The following is a 20000-nucleotide window of genomic DNA, read 5'->3' on the forward strand; positions in this document are numbered from 1 at the left end:
CGCCTAGCCCGCCGCCGCCTAGCCCGCCTCCGCCGCCTCCGCCGCCTAGCCCGCCGCCGCCGCCGCCTAGCCCGCCGACGCCTAGCCCGCCGCCACCGCCGCCTAGCCCGCCGACGCCTAGCCCGCCTCCGCCGCCGCCTAGCCCGCCGACGCCTAGCCCGCCGACGCCTAGCCCGCCTCCGCCGCCGCCTAGCCCGCCGCCGCCTAGCCCGCCGCCGCCGACGCCTAGCCCGCCGCCGCCTAGCCCGCCGCCGCCGCCGCCTAGCCCGCCGACGCCTAGCCCGCCTCCGCCGCCGCCTAGCCCGCCGACGCCTAGCCCGCCTCCGCCGCCGCCTAGCCCGCCGCCGACGCCGCCTAGCTCGCCTCCTACGCCGCCTAGCCCGCCGCCGCCTAGCCCGCCTCCGCCGCCTAGCCCGCCCCCGCCGCCCCCTAGCCCTCCTCCTCCTCCTCCTCCTCCTCCTCCTCCTCCTCCTCCTCCTCCTCCTCCGCCGGTTTCGTGCCGGGATCCCATGGTCCTTGGGGTTGACCAGATGTCCCGTCGCACTTAGTCTCTGCGGGGCTGGCCCCATCGATGCTATGGAGGGGGATCACCGCCAGGGGGCGCTGCGGTTGCGGGCTTCTCGACTCCCTCTCCTTCCCCACCCCTCCGCTCGCCCGCTCCTCCTTTCTTTACTCCCTATCGCCCCGCCCCCTTTTTTCTCCACACACACGCAATTATCACGCTCACGAGCTATCCCGGGACCTGGCGTGACTTTCATCGCAATCTCCCCCCCCCCCCCGGACACACACACATAGAGACACACCCTCCCGGCAGGGAGCACCCTGAGTGGTCGTGCAGATGTCGCTGCTGCATGCGGCCTCCGCATGGGTTCGCTGGTTGACCAGATGTCTGGTCCTTGGGTGGTTGACCAGATGTCTGGTCTGTGGTTGTCGTCCTGACAGGGAGGCTTCGGGACGGATTTGGTCTCTCTGGCCTCGCTGCCCCTAGGGGTCACCCTGCGATCGGTATTCTTCTCGCGCGGGGCGAGGGGGCGCTCCGGAGCATTCCTCTCCTCTCGGAGTTTCTGTCTGCAGTCTCTCGACTTGCTCTCACTCCCCTACCCTGCTGTGTGACTTTCTTTTTGGTCCTTTCATTTTATCTATTCTCTCTTTGCCTTTTCCTGCCCGCCTTTCCGCTCCCCCCCCCCCGGATTCATGGTTTCACGTCACGCGGGTGACGTGCCGACACACCAGGAGGCCCTTCTCACACGTGCGCGTGAACACGCAATCAACACGTTTATGAACTAGAAAGGGATCTGGTGTGACTTTGCTATTATTTCCCCTCCCCTCCTCCCCGCGCTGAGAATGAGTTTCCCCGGGCTCGTGTGCCCGCCTGGGAATCGGCTGCAGACGCCATGGCCCCGGGTCGACCACATGTTGCCCTGGGGTCCACCAGATGTCTCTGGCGAATTGGGGCCCTAGGGTGCTTGTGACGGTGTGGTCACTAGGTGTCGCTCTGGGCTCAGTATTCTTCCTTCTCGCTGTGACTTTGGTCTCTTTTTTTCGAAATTTCTTTCTTTCTTCCTCTTTTGCCCTGTTTCCATTTTCCCTTCTTAATCTCTTTCTCTCTTTTTGTTGCTTTTTTTCCACGGCAGATGGGTGATGTGTGTGTGGAGGAAACGCGGCGTCAGGGAGAAGACACATCTCACACGTGCTCGGGAACACCCGATCGTCACGCTTCTGAGTACCGACCGATGGATCTGGTCCCGAATTTTTTAATAGTTTTCTCCTCTCTCTCTCTCTCTCTCTCTCTCCCCCCCCCTTCCTTCTCTTTCCTTTCTCTCCCTTCCTTTCTTTCTTTCTCTCGCTCTCTCGCTCTCGCTCTTCTTTTCTTTCTGACAGAGTCTCTCGTTCTGTTGCCCTGGCTAGAGTGCCATGGCGTCAGCCTAGCTCACAGCAATCTCAAACTCCTGGGCTCAAGCGATCAGACTGCCTCAGCCTCCCGAGTAGCTGGGATTACAGGCATGTGCCAGCATGCCCAGCTAATTGGATATACGTGTGTGTGTGTGTGTGTGTGTGTGTATATATATTTTTATATATATATATATATATATATATATATATATTTTTTTTTTTTTTTTGAAACAAAGTCTCACTCTGTTGCCCAGACTAGAGTGCCGTGGCGTCAGCCTAGCTCACAGCAACCTCAAACTCCTGGGCTCAAGTGATCCTACTGCCCCAGCCTCCCGAGTACCTGGGACTACAGGCATGCGCCACCGTGCCCGGCTAATATTTTTCTGTATATATTTTTAGATACTGTTTCTGTATATATTTTTAGATATATAGTTTCTTTCTATTTTTAGTAGAGATGGGGGTCTCGCTCTTGCTCAGGCTGGTCTCGAACTCCCGACCTTGAGCGATCCACCCGCCTCTACCTCCCAGAGTGCTAGGATTACAGGCGTGAGCCACCCCGCCTGGCGTGTACGTTCTGTATTCACAGCCAGACGGAAGGCAGGGAGAATGTTACCCTTTCAAAGCCCGCCCTGCTCGCCTCTCAGCCCACCGATGGCACTCTGAATCCCGTGGCATTCCTTCACTCAGCTGAATTCTTCAGCACCCGACCCCCCCCCACCCCACCCCCGTGCCACGGGAGTTCGTTCTCATGGCAGAGCCATCGAGGCTGTTGCCACACGTGTTGTAGGTGCCTAGGCAGACTGTGCCCTGGCCCCGAGGAGGTACGGAACCGCCTATCGCCTCGGGAGGGAGGGACAAGATGTGTCCGTGTCCAAGGCGACGTCCTGTCGATCACGAGGAGGCCTGCAAAGGCTCGTATCTGCCAGGCATTGAGCCACATCACATGAAACACCGGTGTGTTCCTTCACTTAGGTGGTGTCGCGTGTTGATACTCACAGAGGATGATAAACCCACTCGCATGCCGGCTGAGCCCCCTGTGTCTCCTCCTCTATCCACTGAGGGAAAAAACCGCAACAAAAGGTAGAAAACCACAGGGGGGGGGAAGAGAGCCCGTCGCTCTCCCTATGTGACCGTCCGGAGTGCTCGTTCAGATGGGAGGAGGTGTGTTTGTGTGTGTGTGTGTGTGTGTGTGTGTGTTTCATTGATTTTGGTGCCATCTTTTCTCTGCAGCTGCGTCAGAGGACAGCGATTTTTCCGATTTTCACTCCGCTGAGTGAATTGCCTTTTGAAGAGAATGTCCACAGGAAGCCTACGGTCCTCCCGCGGGGGTGGCCCTCCTCTAGAAATGAATCTCGTTTCTTGAACGGAGGGGACTTGTTGATGCCATCATGCTTTCGGGACGACTTCTCAGACGCTAGCTTTGGACCGCAACATAGGTGCCCCCGACATTGCCTCAAGGGTTCCGTGGTGCCTCCTGTCAAGAGACCCCACCGACCGTCCCCAGCCTGCCCGCTCAAGGGAGCCGGGCCCCTTCTGATCTGTCCGCCCGCCGGTGAAGCTCCCTCCCGAGGGTCGGAAAGCCCACCTGTTTCCCAGTTCGGTTGAATGATGGGGCACCCGGGCAGGGCACTGGCACCGAGTGACTCCATTCTGAGTCTGTCTGCTCTGGGGGGCGGGGGCGGGGGCGGGGGCGGGTGGGGGGGCAGTTCCGTCTCGACCCGGTGGCCTCCTACCGACTGACTCGATGGGACGGACCATTCTCACTCAGGATCGTGTACCTTCTTGGCCTAGGCACATCCCGGCACTGAAAGCCACTTTTCGGGGACACTCTCCCACGTACAGATAGATGGCCTGCACGAGTGCTCTTCCTTTCTCGAAACACTGGAAATCTGTCCTCAATTTTACCTGACCTACCTGACGGTGTGTGATAAAGGAGCATAGAACCCTCAGCCACCCTCCACCTTCCCGCTGTCCCGAGAGACAGTGCCGAGCGTGAAATTCTATCCCTGACTCTCTGTGTCCACCGGAACGTGGCCTGACTGCAGTGACGTCAGCTACGTCAAGTCGTTCTCTGGGTAGGGAAAGAACTTAACCAGATAGGCCCTATCGGTCGCTTCTCTGTTCTGATAGTTTTGTGGCAGCCATTTCTTTCCCCCTCTCTTTTCTTTTTCTGTCTCTCTCCCCCACCCCCACCCCCAAATTCTTTCTACGAAGACGTTTAGGATGTCAGATTCTGGCCACATGCCCCCCCCTAGGCATAGGGGGGCCAGCATAGACAAAGGTCTTCGGTACCAAGTGTTCATTCCACGGTGACAGATATTGCCACTCTTGTATTGACCAGGGCGAGATGGTGAGTGGGTCAACTCTGAAACTCCCTGTACTCTACTTCTCTCTTGGGTAGGTCCCTGCCCCAACCCTCCGGCTTCTAGCACACACCCAGGGGCACTCTCTCCTCTCTGGATAAAGTTCCAGATGATCCGATCCGCTCCGAGGAGGAAGGGGAGCTGGCCGGGCCACCCACTGTGCGCCCCACCCCCGTCAGTCATAGGGTCCGTTCTTTTCAGGATGACACCGGCAGCGGTTGCTGGGTGTCACCTAGCGGCCACTTTGATCAGACCTCGGGATCCGGAAAGTCAGGTGACGTTGGGAGTTTAAGAGCTGACTCCCGGGAGGTGTGGAGGGCGGGGAGGAGAGCACGGTCCGGACGGTCCCACCCTCTTCTTCCCGGGCCCGCAGCTCTGGGCCCGCCCGGGGCAGCCCTAGCCTCTAGCGGGTCTCCGCCCACCCGCCCTGTTGTCTGCGGGAGGCGCCCCTCCTCCCGCTCTCTGCCTCCTCCCGGGACCGTAGGCCTCTGCCCGTCGTCTTTTTTATTTTTATTTTTTCCCTTTTGTTTGTTTCTCTTTTATCTTGTGTTTTAGGCTTATCGAATATCATATCGTATAAAAACTTAAATCACAGAATGAATTATATTAAGTAACAAGATGTGGCTTTTTATCCTACGCCGAGAACGATGAATTTTTCTCTTCGTGTCCATTTTCCTGTCCTGGAAGAAATACAAAGTTGCTCGTGATACTTCCCCATCATCTTCCAGTTTCCCCGACTGTCAACACGATGTATTCGATCGTATATCTTTGTGTGTGCACGTGGGCGCCTGTACCTATTTCTTTTCGGCATCAGTCTCAGGTCTTTTGGCACCTAGGGGGGAAAAAGGAGAAACCAATAAAGGACAGAAAGACGTTCTGTCGTTTTACGCTCCCCACCACCACCACCACCACCACCACCACTTTTGGGAGCTTGTAGTCTGGCCTATGTCCCCAAGGCAGGTTAAATCTTTTCTTAAAACTCCCAAGTGGTCCCCTGCCCCGCCCCCCCCCCCAGGTGGGCGGCCGGCAGAGTTCACAGGCTTTGTTTTTGGCAGAGCCTGGACGATTGAAATAATTAACCACAATCAACGCTAAAGCTGAGAACCCCTCCCCCCCTCATTAAAAGCTCTGTATTTCTGCCTAGCCCTATGTTCCGGGAAATTCGGAGGCTTGAGATGGGAAGGTCTACCCTATTTTCTCCTTTACCGGCAAAATAGACTCTCTCTTTCCTTCCTCCTCAAACAGCTTGTCCTCGTTATTCGGCCTCGTGGGCAAGTGGCCGAGCTTTCGGTAACACCAAGTCTTCTAAGTTGTGTTGTGTTATCGGTCTTGTTTTCTTTCTTTTCTTTTCTTTTCTTTTCTTTTTTTTTTTTGAGACAGGATTTCTTTCACTCTGTCCTCTCCCAGGCCGCCTTGGCCTGATTGTAGCTCACAGCAAGCTCCAAATCCAGGGCTTAAGTGATCCTCTCTGCCTCAGCCTTCTGAGTAGCTGGGACTATAGGCAAATGCTGCCACACCCGCCATAATTTTTCTTTTTTTTTTTTTTGTTGGTAGAGATGAGGTCTCATCGTGTTACCCAGGCTGGTCTCCAGCTGCTGGGCTCAAGTCACGCTCCCGTCTCTGCCTCCCAAGTTGCCGGGATCACGGGCATGAGCCACCATGGCCAGCCAGGTTATTTAAAGGTGATCGCTTTGCTATCCTGATACAAAACCCCAAATGTGCGAGTTTAAGGCACCAGACGGAGGGAGTCCCCACACTACATCGTCACGAACATTGAGGGTGGCTCACGAAACAGCTGGGATGTGGCCACACAGTAGTGATCGAGGAGATATATTCTAGTGGGATAGCAGAAATATAGAATGTCCTGAAGACACTAAATGTCGGAATGCCACAGCAGTCAATGGCTGACAAACTTCCATTCCATCGTGTCATGGTAGGCGGCTTACTTTTCTCCTGCTCCCTCGGTATGATTAAGGCCTGACGTAGAAAATGTCTACGTCTCATCCAAATCCATCGAGACGATGGAAGGGGGAACTGGGAGAGGAATAAAGAAAAACAAGAGGGGGAGAAGGAGGAAACTGCCTCCCCTGCCCCCATGCTACCCAATTAATAAATGAAGAATGGGCCGGGCGTGGTGGCTCACGCCTGTAATCCTAGCACTCTGGGAGGCCGAGGCGGGTGGATTGCTCAAGGTCAGGAGTTCGAGACCAGCCTGAGCGAGACCCCGTCTCTACTAAAAATAGAAAGACATTATATGGACACCTAAAAATCTATATAGAAAAATTAGCCGGGCATAGTGGCGCATGCCTGTAGTCCCAGCTACTCGGGAGGCTGAGGCAGTAGGATCGCTTAAGCCCAGGAGTTTGAGGTTGCTGTGAGCTACGCCACGGCACTCACTCTAGCCTGGGCAACAAAGTGAGACTCTGTCTCAACAAAAAAAAAAAAAAAAATAAATGAAGAATGGCCTCTTCCCTCCTCTTCCCAACCCCTAACTATGCCTGGAGGTGTATCGTAGGCCTACAGTCCTAAGAAATGTACAACTACTGATAGTAATGGGAAGAAATGCAGTCTAATAGGTTTCTGTGCAGTGGGACACCTGGCCAGGGCACTTACGGTGAATGGAGCTTGCAGGGCGGGCGGGAGGTTGCTCTGGGTGAGTCTGTGAGTTGGCGGTGAGTGGTGAGTGAATGTGAAGGCCTAGGACATTACTTACTGTAGGTTTTCATAAACCCTGGACACTTAGGCCACACGACATTTACCTTTAGAAATTTCTTTCTTCAATAATACATTAACCTTAGCTTACTGTAAGTGTTTTCACTTCATAAACTTTTCCATGGTGGTTTGGCTTTTTTTTTTTTGTTTGTTTGTTTGTTTGTTTTTCTTTCTTTCTTTTAAACTTTTGGACTCTTTTGCAACACCACGACTTAAAACACAAATGCGTTGCACTGTTGTACACAGATATTTTCTTTCTCTGTGTCCTTATGTGTTCCGTAAGCTTTTTCCTACTTTTAAAGTTTTTATCGTTCTATGCACTTTTCAAAATAATAAAAACTAAAACGGGGGGGGGGGGTGGGAGAGGGAAGGAGAGAAATACACACACATGAATATGTTTCCCAAGTGAACTGAGGAAGGGGGCCGAGTCAAGGTTCTCAGGGAGCCACCAGTGATGAAACGGTCAGGCTCAGAATCAGCATTGCAGAGTGGCTGCAGAGCCGGGGGGCCTGGACTGGCTACCTGGACGACACTCCGTGTTTGGTAACTTGGCGAGTCATACATCCTCTTGAGCCTCAGCCTCTTCATCTGCAAATGCAGAAATCATGGTGCCTACCCCACAGGGATATTGTGCAGAGTGAAAAAGCAAATGCAGGCAAAGCCCACAGAAGCACGCGTGGTAAACAGTAAGCCTTTAATCGTGGTCACAGTCGTTGTTATAGGATCATCTTCCTATGTCCTTGTCTTTTAAAGATTAGCAGAACCTCCCAGAAGATGAGAATGGGCTCCCCCTGAGCAAGTCTCGGCTGTAAAGTCACAGGCATGTTGAGCATGTGGCACAGAAGGCAGAATAAAAACCTGATCCCGGAACATTATGTTCCTGCAGGACATGAAATCATTGAAGGTATGGGAAATCCTACCTCATATCCGTTTTACTAGAACACCTATGATTGCGTACGCACATGGACGCACGCGCACGCGCACCCCAAACTTTTTGAGCTTCACAAAACAGCGTAACCAAGGAACACACTATGATGCTTCTTAGCGATCTATTTAGGCCCAGGTTACTCGTCACTCTGAGCCTGCCTCCTTATCTGTCCAATGAGAATAGTGTTTGTCACAATTATCGTCATCGTCATCCTACCTAACGCTTCTGGTAAAATTGAAGTGTGAGAACACCCGCTAGACAGAAAATCCATGTTATCTCTCAATTTTTCTTCCTCCTGATTTCTATCTGAATCTGTGAGCTCGCTTTGGTTCACTTCGGTTTTTCAAGAGGCTCCGGTTACCTTCTCTCCCACCTATATCGGATTGGGTCTGACGGAAGAAAGAAGGAAAAAAAAAAAAAAAACATAGTAAAGAAAGCAGAACAACATTTGTTTCTGAAGCAACCGATCAAACATTGCTGATGAGCCGGTCTTTTCTATTTCAGTAAACCAAGGAGGCCTATTGTCACGAGGATGTGAGGGGCCCGGGTAAGATTGGATGATTACCCCTAAAGGAGACAAAGCAGACAGACTATGGCACATGTGATCTTAGCCAAGAGAATAAACAGTGACCTCTCTGCCGAGTTGGGCCTTAGCATACCAAAGGGAAATAAAGGTGTAATAGGATGCTCAATTTTTACTCTGGAAACAGAGGTTGGTTGGGCACTGAACTGAGAACACTGAATTTTTTACCCTCCTTGATATTCACATAGGCTTAGAGGAGGCAAAAAAAAAAAAAAAAAAAAAAGAATACTGAGCCTATAAGTCATCCCTAAAACTCGGATTTTATGTTCCCTTGCCTTTTCATAACTGAGCAACACACAACATTAAAGAATGGACACAGGCCGGATGCGTTGGCTCAGGCCTGTAAACTTAGCACTCTGGGAGGCCGAGGCGGGAGGATCGCTCAAAGTCAGGAGTTCGAGACCAGCCCGAGCGAGAGTGAGACCCCCCGCCCCCGTCTCTACTAAAAATATAGAAAGAAATTGTCCAGACAACTAAAAATATATAGAAAAAAATTAGCCGGGCATGGTGGCACATGCCTGTGGTCCCAGCTCCTGGGGAGCCTGAGGCAGGAGGATCGACTGAGCCCAGGAGTTTGAGGTTGCTGTGAGCTAGGCTGACGCCACGGCACTCACTCTAGCCCGGGCAACAGAGTGAGACTCAGTCTCGGGGGGGGGGGGGCCCAAAAACAAACAAACAAACAAAAAAACTGGAAGGGACACAGACTTCCACAGGTTTGTGTGTGGCCCCTTTTACTTATTAACGCTACAGGACCTTAATTATTTGTGCTCTGAATCTGATATTCAAATTATCCTTGTGGCCAACGCGTTTGAACAGTAGATGGTAGGGGAAGAAGAGTTCACCTCCTGAATAGATGACAAGTAACGGGAGTACTGGTGAAATTACAAGTGGCTTACGTTTACACACTGAAAATCCCAGTTAGCCGCTACCATGAGTTCAAAGAAGAGATCTAAATTTCTGACCCTATGACCCTAAAAGATATTTCCTCCCATGGTGTCACAGATAAAAATAAAACTGCATCCTAGCACTTTGGGAAGCCTAGGGGGAAAGGATCGCTTGAGGCCAAGAGTTTGAAGTTGCAGTGATCTATGATGATGCTACTGCACTTTAGTCTGGGAAACAGAGTGAGGGCCCGTCAAAAGAAAAAAAAGAAAAAGACAAAAAGAAAGAGAGAGAGAGAGAGAGAGAGAGAGAGAGACAGAGACAGGAAGACACAAGGAAAGAAAGAAAGAGAGAAAGAAGAGAGGAGAAGAGAAGAGAAGCGTCAATCTATCCATTGCATTTTCTACCCTTTAGGTGACTGGGCTTCAGCAGGGTGATGTGATCTGACAAAGTTCATGTTGCTAAGAAATAAAGCACTGGAGTTCAAACTCTGAGTTTTCAAAATCCAGCATATCCCCCTACCCACCATACCGTGCCACCTCTGAGAGTGGATATCTCACAGAGGAGAGCTGTGGAGGCCATTCTTGGACAGACAGAGTCAAGTAGTGGAGACCATGGAGTCTCTGCTCTGCAGCCAGTCTAGAGACATATGGAGCCATTAACACTGCTTGTGAGGAAAATACCATGTCATAGGGAAACAGAAATATTTTCCGCCTTAGGCAGATACAATTTAGGAAAAGACCCGAAACCCCTCTTCTTCTAACAGTGCTTTCTGGTCAGATGCTGACCCCTTCGATTCACAGATTCAGATACATCATTCAATGCAAGCATTGTCAACAAGTCACTCTTTGCAGCTTTCTGAAATTTCTCGCATATAGCATACTTGTAAAGATGATCACTTATGTGAAGACACCACCCCTCCAGAAAAACAAAAACAAAACCAAAACAGAAGCCCACTTTTCTCTGCTGTGAAAATCAAGATCAGCTTTTATGAGATCCACTAAATTCACACAAGAAGTAAAATATAATCATACTGATATATGCAATTTTTCTCTTAGAACAGAATGCATGGTGCTCCTTATCGTCTCAGATACTGTCAACAGAAAGCACGCGGTGGATGAACAATCTCCGTGAGCTTTTCTACAGAGATGGGGTGGGGGTGTGTGTGTGTGTGTGTGTGTGTGATAAATAATGAGGGTTGAGGAGCAGATAAATGACTGGGGGAAAACAACAACAGCAACAACAACAAAAACCACTTCCTGGTTCCTCGATGCAAGCATTCATTTAAAGGGGATACTCGTATGTATACCTAGGTGGAAAGTGGAAGCAGCTTTAAAAAAAAAAAAAGAAAAATTGCTGCGAGCCCTGGTTATGATACGGCAATAAGCGCTAGCTCTTGGAAGGTGTAAAACATATTCACGGTGGCTTACGCCAATCTGGGATGTACAAAGACGAGCTTGAGCACCACCACCAACCAAAAATATGAATGAATACCTGGCTAGCGATCAGGATCAGACATAATAGAAAAGAAAAAGCTCCCAAGGCTAAAATAATGTGAACACGATTGACTCGTCCATGGAAAAGAACCCCAAATCACTGCAAAATAATTTAAAGAGTTTTATTCTGAGCCCAACGGCCGTGATCATGGCCCAGAGAGCTACGCCCAAGAAGCCTTGAGCAAGCGGACCCATTGTGGTGGGGTGGGTTACAGTTTGGCTTCATACATTTTAGGGAGACAGGAATTACATGTAAAATCACAAATCAAAACATGGAAGGGGTACATTGGTCTGGGCTGAAAAGGCAGGACATCTGGCAGTTGGGGGGGGGCGGGGGAGGGAGGGTGCGGTGTTTACAGGTTTACAGCTGGGTTTAAAGATTCTTTGATTTGCAATTGATGACATAAATGAACCTCTGCCTAAAGGCTTTGCATCATGTTTTCAGTTAAGGTAAGGAGGTCTGCTAATCACAGACAAGCCACTGGACAGTTTACCCAAAACTCAAGTGCCCTGTAGTTCAGTAAACGGTTGGCCTGCTAGATATGCGTTAAGCTTTGTCTTGCCTGGCCTTAGGCCCGTCGGACATTCAGTATCTCATTGTTATAAAATCTGACTCCATCAGGGAGGGGTGTCTGACTTCCCCTGTCCTTGCGGGGCAGCAGCTCAGGTTTAAGGGTTTTTCTAGGGTTCCCTGGGCCAACCACGGGACGGGTCAGCTGGCGGTGGCGGGCGGGGGGCGGCTTAAGATTTTATTTTAGTTCATAGACTCCAGAAATGGTGTTTCCCTGGCAAAGACACACGAGTTCATGAAAAGCTTTCATTCAGTTGGTCTGGCTCCTCCCTGAGGTCGTCTCCCTGCCCCCCACTCCTCCCATCCCCTGGGGCCGGAGCGGGGGGGGGGGGGGGGGGAGGGGTGAAGGCCCAAGAGGAGAGGCGCGTGGGGGAGGTGCCGCTCCCAGAACCAGAGACTCGTCTGGGCCCCACGTAACCCAGCCACCGCGACCGCTTCGCCCGAGGAGGTGCCCAGCAAGTCGTGCTTCTGCCCCTCGGGATTGCCTGCGGGCTGGGGGCGGGGTACGAGCTCCCGGCCCAAGAGGCAAACCCCTAGCCTGGCCGCACAGATGGCCGGGCCCCCGGCGGAGCCCTTCCGCCGTTTTCCACCCCTCCTCCACTCACTGCGCTGACTGCGCATGCGCGCTCGCACGTAGCCGCCTCGGGCTTCTCTCGGGCGGAGCCGCTTTCAGCCGCGACCCCGCCCCGCGAGCTGACTGCGCATGCGCGCTTGCACGTAGCCGCCTCGGGCTTCTCTCGGGCGGAGCCGCTTTCAGCCCCGACCCCGCCCCGCGAGCTGCCGCTTCCAGGCGGCACAGCGCATGGGGGAGGGGACGGAGCTCTAAAGAAATCAGTCCCCTCCGTCTCCTGCCTCAGGAAAAGCCCCAAACCCTTGGAGAACTGCCACCCACCGCCACTGCCGTGTGTGTGTGTGTGGGGGGGGGGGGCGGGGGGGCTGGGTCTTTACTTTGTGTCCTCCTTGTGGCCCAGTCCAAGGCGGCTGGGCTGCCAAACAGATCGTCTCGAGAGGGAGGCAGGAAGGGCCCAGGTCTGGACAGGGGTGGATTGGACCCCTCCACCCTGGGGTGTGGACTTGTGACCGAAAGCTCAGCTGCTTGTCCACGAGGCCGAATAACGAGGACAAGCGGTATGAGGAGTAAGAAAACAGAGAGTCTACTTTGCTGACAAAGGAGGAAATAAATAGGGTAGAGCTTCTCAGTCTCAAACCCCCAAATTTCGTGAACATAGGCCTAGGCAGAAATACAGAGGTTTTTAAAGGAGGGAGGGTTGGTTCTCAGCTTCAGGCAATTACTGCAGTTAGCTGTTCTAAAGGTCCCGTCTCTGCTGAGAAGAAATCCCTTGAACTCTGTGGGCCGCCCACCCTGGGGGCCACCTGGAGTTATAACCAAAGAGTTAACGTGCCTCAGGGATGCAGGCCGGGCTGCAAGTTCCCAAAAGCCTGGGGGAAGTTTTAAAAAGACAGAAAATCTTTCTGCCCTCTTCCCCTCCCACCCCCCCACAAAGCCATTTTCTCTGGTGCAGACTCGGCACCCTCCCTGCCCCCCCCCTCCCCGTGCAGGCCTGTTTGTCCTCAATCATCTGTGAGGTTCACGAGGAGGAGATGCTCTCTCGCTCTCCCCACCCTCTTTCTTCCCTTAGGAAATCCTCAGCGCTGTTCCACACACTCAAGGTGGCGGGCCTGCTCCGGCCACCAGCCACCTCTTGTGCCACCTCCCGCCCCCCCCCCCCCGCCCCCAACGGAGTAGGTGTACAGACAGGAGCACACTTTACCGGAGGGCGCCTGGGGATGAAGAGTTGTGGTGGCCAAATGGGGGATGCGGGGCGGGGAGGAGAGTGGCTGGCATTTGGCAAAGAGTGACACGGAGTGGCCATCCAGGCTTGTCTGAAAAGTGGGACTACGAGCCTGAGAGCGCCGACGGAGTCGATGGACATGGTCACTGCTGTGGGATGTCTCTTTTACCACGATGTAACACCAAAGCAAACCCCTGACCCGCTGGGTCGGAGAAGGCCTTGTGGGCAATTTAGAAAAGCCATGGCGTGGCCATTTGGAATACTTCCTGCCTCTCCGGGAATCAAAAATTAGAAAGGACCATGGGTTCTGTATTAACGTACCAAAGGCAGGCAGAATTTTAGCCTTTTAAAGCCTGCCCTGGCCCTATCTCAGCAAGGCAGTGGCACCCCAAGTTCCGTGACATTTCTGCACTCGGCGGCTGACTTCTTCAGCCATCTGTTGCGATGCCCCTGCCAGGTGGCCACTCACTCGCCCCTTCAGTTCAACCCTTGTACCAGAAAGTGTTGCCTTCTTCCTAACCCCTATGGGGGGACCGGGGGGTGACGTGTGTGGGGGGGGGTAGTGGAAATGGGCAGACCCCACAGGTGCAGCCTCTTCCAGGTCATAATGGGCCTGAGGCAGCGTGGGATTCCCCCGGAAGGGAGGCAGGGTGGCACTACGGCACCGAAGCCTGACGCCGGCGGCCACGTGGATGGTGGGGGACACGTTAGACCGCTGAGATGCAGCCACTGAGAGCCACCCCGCAGCAAGAGGTCTCTCTGGCAGAGCAGGCACTGAGTCCGCAAGTCAAGACAGCTGGGAGGCCTGGGAGACAGAGGCCCTGGATCTCAGGTCCCGGGGTGGGGGCGGGGGGCAGTGCCAGTGCCTGGAGAGAGAGAGAGCCCAGGCTCCAGAGGCCATGATGGGGCCTGGTGGGCAGGGCCGAGGAGGTCAAGGCCGGGTGTGGTGGGGTCCGGGATGAGGGGCTTGGGGTGACGGGCAGGGAGAACGACCCGTTCACTCAGACGTGCCCTCAGAGGAAGGCAGAGGTGCGTTTTGCCTTCCTCCGGCTAGTGGAACGCTCGGCATTTCTTTCCTTCAGAGCTGGGTTGAACCGGTGTGGCATCTGTTATAGTACGGAGTGCGAGACAGGACAACCTAGAGACCGAATTGAGCCAAGTCATGAGTCCACATTAGCTGGCCAGCGACCACCCCCTGCCCTGTTAGGGTACAGGTACAGAGAATGGCCCCGAGCCGAAAAAAGCAGGAAGGTTTCAGACTATCCTAAGCTAGAGCTCCGTGACTTTAGGCACGGCGGTTGAAACAACACTATACCACCTACTCCGCAGCTGTGTGGTCCGGGACCAGCCTCGGGCCCCCGTTTCGTTTCGGTTACAGTCTTTAAGCGAGCAGGTTTACAGAAACAGATAGCTCCAATTAAGGAACATTCTTTCAGGCGTTAAGCAAGCACAATCAATTTTACGACAGGCAGCTGGAAAGTTTAAACACTTAGTTACAAGTTAATTGCTTTGTTTTATCTCCGCAAGGTACGTATTTCCAATTACAGACATAGGTCAAGCGGACATCGGTCACCTAGCGAGCAAGCATAAGTTTTCAAGTGGGCCTTTACAGCGTCCAGACAGGCCTCGGTCCAGTTATTGTGCATTCTTTTTGACCACTTGGAAAGCTACTAGCACCGTTCCGGGCCTCACCTCACTCACGCGGAACTACAGAGTGATGACCTGGGGTGGGTGGGTGGGTGTGTGTGTGTGTGTGTGTGCTCCCTCCTGTGGTGGGAAGGGTGATCTGCTCGCCCACCCGGCGTGGTGTCCCCCACCCCTGCCCCATCTTGGCGTTTACAGAAAACAAACACGAACACAAGAGAGGGAGCCGGAGGAGGAGGAGGAACATATGCTGCTATCCAGGTTATCCTGGGAGGCTTCCTAGCCATTTCTGAGGAAACAGTGTCTCCTGGCTGTCTCCCGTAGTTTTATTTATTGACTTATTTATCTATTTTTCCTTTTGGCTTGAACCCATTCTTTTCGTTTCGGCATCTCATCTGACATCCTCTTCTGAGAGGAACCTGGAAACGTTTCCCCGTGTTGCATCTTTTCAGGCTCTGTACGACTGACGAGCATCGTCCCTCTTCAGTCACTGGGCTCTTTGCTAGCCAGGCCTTAATTCTCCACGTTGTAAACCCCAGATCGGATCTCCGCCCGGAGTCCTGTAGAGACCCACCGAATCGATGTTTGGACTGGGATGTCTCGTAGACCTTACCTATTAAAAACCGATCCAGGCCAGGCTTGGTGACTCACGCCTGTAATCCTAGGCCAAGGCGGGGAGGAGGACCGACCGCTTGAGGTCAGGAGTTCGAGACCTGCCTCGGCAAAAGCAAGACCCCCGTCTCTACCAAAAATAGAAAAAAATTAGCCGGGCATGGTGGCACACGCCTGTAGCCCCAGCGATTTGGGAGGCTGAGGAAGGAGGATCGCTGGAGCCCAGGAGTTTGAGGCTTCCAGTGAGTGAACTATGCCCTGCTCCCCCGCCACCCCTCCCCATCATCTCTAACGAAATGACAGTAAAATAAAATAAAATAAAATAAAGCTCAGAAAAAAAAAAAAAAAGTACTATGTAGTGAGACCGATCCTAAGAACACGGGGGCGGGGAAGGAAGTCACTACCACGGTATAAAATTGTATAAACGTTACCCGATTCTGTGTGCGTGCGTTTTCTGAGAAATGACCCCCTTTTGCTATGGGGCCGGGACTGGAGTCCCAGTTTGGGACCATAGGATTCCCCGCACTCGACTCCAGACTGATTCGACCTAGGGTTAGCTCTGTGTAAACACTCTTTAGACGTGGGTGTTTTATGGATTTCTGTCCTTCGGGAGAAACGACTGGCCCGGGTACAGGAGTGAGTGAATGTACCGACCGTCTTCTCCCATCTCTCTCTCTCTCTCTCTCTCTCTCCCTCCCACACACAGGCACACGCGCGCGCACACACACACACACACACACACACACGCCGTTTCCGGGAGCGCCCACTTCATGCGCTTCGGTCCACCGTGACAGATAGTCCAACTGTGAGATCATCGTGAGTGGCTGCGCCTAGGCCCCGCTCTGAACCTCTCCGTACTGTTCGTGTGTCTTCAGCAGGTCCTGCCTCCACCCGTGGCATCTAGCACGGGCCGATGGGTCCCTGTCCTCTCTCCCTGCCGTGGACGCCCCCCTCCGGCCCCCCGCCCCCGGGGGCTCTCTGGTCGACTAGTGGTGGGGAGTGTGCCCGAGGGCTGAGAGACGTGGTCCGAGAGGGGCCGGGAGGAGGCCTGCGACCCAGTGTGTACCCACTCCCGCCCCCACGCTCCCTCCCCCACGAGGGAGCCCGTCCTTTCCAGGCTGACACTTGGATCGGTGGATGACGGGGGTCACCTGGCGGCGGGCGAGCGTTATGGGAAAATCCGGTAGGCGTGTTGCGACGTCCTGCCACAGAGATGGCTCTGGCGACAGCCTCGGGCCGCCCCACCCTGGCCCCCCGGCCAGGCCCCGTGAATGTGTTCTCTCTGTCCCTGACTTCTTTCTTTGTTTCACCAGCCGGCGTGCTCTGAGAATGTGAAGTGTATCATAGTTCCACCCTGGGTTTCATGATCCTAAGATAGGAAGGGGTTTTATGATTCCACGACAGAAAGGTTTTCTCATCCTATCATCTCTCCCCCCCCCCCTTTCTTTCTTTCTCTTCCTCCTTCTGCCTTTTCTTTACTTCTTTGTTCTTTCCTTCTTTCAGTCTTCCTGTCTTCCTTCCTGCCTGCCTGCCTTCCTTCCTTCCGTATTTCTTTCCTCTCTTCCTTTCTCCTGTTATCCTGTGTTTCTATCTCTGTTTTTTCCATCTTTCTTCCCCCTTTCTACTTTCCTACCTTCTTTCTTTCTCATTCTCTCCTTTCTCTCTCCTTCCTTCTTCCTTTCTGTCTCTTTCTATACTGTCTCTCTCCTTCCTTCTCTCTATCTTTTTCTCTTTCCATCTTTCCGTGCTCTTTCTTTTTCTCTCTTAATTTCCTTTCTTTTTCTTTTCTTTCTTTCCCTCCTTCTGTCTCTGTCTGTCTTTCTTTCTTTCTTCTTTCTTTCTGCTTCCATCCTTCCTTCCTTTTTCTCATTCTCTTTCTTTCTGCCTGTCTTTTCTTTCCTTATTTCTTCTTTCCTTCTGTCTTTCTGTGTTTCCTATCTCCTTCCTCCCTTCCTTTTTCTTTCTTCCCCGTGCCCTCTTCCTGTCTTTTCTTATTTACTGTTTTCTTCTTTCTGACTTTCTCTCTCTGTTTCTCCGTCTCTTTTCTTTCTGTTCTTTTCCTTTCTCTCCCTTTCTCTCTTTCTGTTTCTGCCTGTCTGTCTCTCGGCTATGTTGTGGTCTGTGCAGAGACGGGTTTGGTGGACGATGTCGGTGGTCGGGCCGACCCATCCTTTCTTTGATCCCAGTGCTAGCCAGGCCGGGGCCTGCTTAGCTTCCAAGATCAGACGAGATTGGGCGCGTTCAGGGTGGCGTGGCCCTAGACTGACCCGTCATTTTTCGATGGCTTCCGTGGGGAGTAGGGGGACTGTGTTTGATGCCCCCGGGGGACCTTCTGGACTCTGAAATGATGGGCTCCAGAGGGTTGCCCCGTGTTTTGCAGCAGACCTCTGGTGGCTGGCGCCGGTTGTGGTCGGGCTCCACCTGGCGGCCGCTTTTCTACAAGTCTCTTGTCCTCTGAATCTTCGGTGCAGCAGGCAAAGCAGGGGACAGTCCCCGATGCGAGCGAGGCTGAGTTCCGGGAAGCAAGCAGCCTTCGCGGGGCCATCTGGTTCGTGCCGGGACGCCGGCTGGGACATCTGGGAGGCAGAGCTTGGGCCTGCAGGGCTGTGTGGCGGGAGGACGTTGTCGCCGCGCTTCCAGGCTCAGCCAGCCAGGCGGCTTGCGGGGCTGCCCGGGCAGGTCGACCAGCACGCTGTGGCCGCTTTGGAGACCCGACCCACCCCGCGGGGACAGGAAGGAGACGGCACACGCGGGCGGGAGAGGGGGGTGTCCGGCGACCGGCCGCCGTCCCGTGCATGCGTGTCCCTCTCCCTCGGCCTCGCCTTTCCCACCCATTTTCCCTGGTTCCCGCTCAGGAGGCAGGGACAGCCCTGTGAGTGGCACCCAGTCGTCCGTGGCTTCTTCCGAGTCCTACTCTGGGGGCGCGGACCGGGCCCTGGGTGGCGCGGGTGGCCGGCGAGGGCGACCCCTGTCGGCCCGCGGGCGCTCGTGGGCCGCGGCGGTCCCGTCCCGATGTTTTCTCCTCCACAAGTCCCCGTGCTGGGGCCGGGGACTGGGGCCGGGGACCGGGCCCTGGGTGGCCCTGGGTGGCGCGGGTGGCCGGCGAGGGCGACCCCTGTGGGCCCGCGGGCGCTCGTGGGCCGCGGCGGTCCCGTCCCGATGTTTTCTCCTCCACAAGTCCCCGTGCTGGGGCCGGGGACCGGGCCCTGGGTGGCCCTGGGTGGCCGGCGAGGGCGACCCCTGTCGGCCCGCGGCCGCTCGTGGGCCGTGGCGGTCCCGTCCCGATGTTTTCTCCTCCACAAGTCCCCGTGCTGGGCCCTGGGTGGCGCGCGTGGACGGTGAGGGCCTCCCTGGCCCTCTACGCCACGGGGGCCGACCAGATGTCCCTGAGTGCCCCTTGTCTGCTGGCGCTGGGGACCTGCTGGGGACAGGTGGCCGTGTCGAGTGTCGTGGGGGCAGGCGTGTTCAAGTGGCTCGGTCCCCGTCTTCCTGCGCGGTGTTTTTGATCACCTCATATCGTCATCTTCCGCCTGCAGGTTAGTACTGACACGCTGTCCTTCGGCGACTGTCGCTGGAGGGGTTGGGCCTCCGCACGCGGACAGGGTTCTGGGTTCCTGGGGATCCAGCGCCCTGCCCTGTTCCCTTTGAGCTGACCGCCTGGGCCCGCGCGCCGGCTCTAGGGCGTCGGAGTGTCCCGACGGTGGTGCCCGCCTCTCGCGTTGGTCTCTTGTCCCCTCGAGAGACGGCACCCGGGGGAGGGGGGGAGGTTTGCGGCAACCTTCCCCCTTACCCCGCTGGCTCTGTGCCGTTGCGTGTCAGGCGGTCCTCGTCTTTGGGTTGTGCTTGGGAGGCGGGGCTGGCGAGGCTGAAGCGGGCTCCTCCGATCGCTGTCCTCGCCGGTCTGACTGACCTCCCCCAACCCTCCCCGTCCTCGGGGCCTGATCGATGTGGTGACGTCGCGCTCTCCCGGGCCTTGAGCCGCGTGCCAGGCGAGGGACGGTCCATTCATGGTGAATGGTGGCCGCTCTTCTCGTTCTGCCCGCGGGCACCTCACCTCTCCTTCCCCGCCTGTGGGCGGTGCGTGGGAGGCGCGGGTGCGAGACTATCCGGCCCGACCGCGGTCGCCCCGCCCTCGGCCTCGTGGCGTTGGCGGGGGGTCGTGAGTCCTCTTGACGCAGCGGGCAGCCCTCGCTCGCCCTGTGTGGCTGTTGCCTGGCCGGGGTCCCCCCTGCCCGCGACGGACGGGTGCGGGGCCGTGCCGCCCGCCCGGTCGCGCGCCCCGTTTGGCGCGCGGCTGCTGGGTCTGTGTGGCCCTTTTGTGGTGCCCCCGGAGCGCACCGGGTTGTTCTCCAAGGTGCCCGAAACCGAGCGGTGGTTGTCGTCCTCGTTCCCGGCGTCCCCCCTCTGGTCGCCGCTGCAGCGTCTGCTGCGTTGGGTACACCCTCGAGCAGCGTGCTTGGGGTTGGGGGGGTCGAGGCGGGCAAGCCTAGAGGCATCCTCCTGCGCTGCGTGGGCGGGCGGGG

At 55.0% G+C, this 20000-nt stretch overlaps 1 pseudogene; it reads right to left on the bottom strand.

The window, feature by feature from the left end:
* Positions 1-1203: 1203 nt before the first annotated feature.
* Positions 1204-1295, bottom strand: LOC138379771 (small nucleolar RNA U13; annotated as a pseudogene).
* Between the last annotated feature and the right edge of the window lie 18705 nt (positions 1296-20000).

Source organism: Eulemur rufifrons, unplaced genomic scaffold, assembly GCF_041146395.1.
Source record: "Eulemur rufifrons isolate Redbay unplaced genomic scaffold, OSU_ERuf_1 scaffold_158, whole genome shotgun sequence".
Taxonomy (NCBI): Eukaryota; Metazoa; Chordata; class Mammalia; order Primates; family Lemuridae; genus Eulemur; species Eulemur rufifrons.